A 1,259-nucleotide genomic window follows, 5' to 3' on the forward strand; every position below is an offset into this window, starting at 1 on the left:
TATTACACCTAAATTCAGAGAACATATCAACAATAGATTTAACACAGTGAACATTGAAGACTAGAGGCATGACAGTCATGGGATGACTTCAAGAACATTCCACATGAAAAGAGAAAAGGTTTGGGTGTCAGCATCATTGGAGAACTTGAGAACTGATCTTGAATATAGAGTAGTTAGGGCAAAGTGAATAAATGGTGAACAAAAAGAGCTGAACAGAAAATTCCAAAGGCGAACTCCAAAGCTAATATGTTATAATGAAGCGTGCAAAGGGCTGACGTTGTTAATGTTACTATCACTGTAGCTGCCTTCAAGTCAGTTGTGACTCATACAGTCCTAATGCATAACAGATAAACACTCTAGATCCTGATCCAGCCTCACAATTGTTACTAAACTCGAGCCCTTCATTGTGTCTACATGTCAATACATCCTGTACAAGACCTTCCTCCTTTCGTTGCCCCTCTACTATACTAAGCACAATGTCCTTTTCCAGGACTTGTTATCTGATAACAAGTCCAAAGTATGTTAAACAAGGTCTGACTACCCATGCTTCTAAGGAGTAGTCTGGTTATACTTGTTCCTAATCAGATGTGTGGGTTTTTTTTCCTTTTAACAGCTCATAGTACTATTGAACTAATATTGAAATATCATCAACTGCTGCATGAACCACGGCATCTGTCTTGGAAAAAGTGTAACCAGAATGCTTCTAAGAGCTATAATTGTAAAATGTCACCTCACATAGTTCAAGCAAGTAATTATGAGAGTTTGAAAAAAACATGCTTGGTACAGTAGAGTTTGAAAAAGACATTAAGCTTGGTAAAGAAAAAGACGTTATGCTTGGTAAAGTTTGAAAAAGACATTATGCTGGGCAGTGAACTAGATGAGCTAGCTCAGAAGCAACAAAGCCCACATGAAAGAACACACCAGCCTATGTTTTCACGAGGTGCCGAAGGGATCAGTTATCAGGCAAAAAGAACAAAAAATCATACCATTGTGTGCTCACCTCCATGATACGATTGCTGAAGACAAATCAGTGCATAAGCAAATGTGGTGAAGTAAGCTGATGGTGCCCGGCTATCAAAAGGCATAGTGTCTGGGGTCTTAAAGGCTTGAAGGTAAACAAGTGGCCATTTAGCTCAGAAGCAACAAAGCCCACGTGGAAGAAGCACACCAGCCTATGCAACCACGAGGTGTCAAAGGGATCAGTTATCAGGCATCACCAGAACAAAAAATCTTACCATAGTGAATGAGGTGGGGAGTGC

The sequence above is a fragment of the Echinops telfairi genome, unplaced genomic scaffold (genome assembly GCF_000313985.2).
Source record: "Echinops telfairi isolate 266 unplaced genomic scaffold, ASM31398v2 ScPeMD7_14;HRSCAF=57, whole genome shotgun sequence".
NCBI lineage: Eukaryota > Metazoa > Chordata > Mammalia > Afrosoricida > Tenrecidae > Echinops > Echinops telfairi.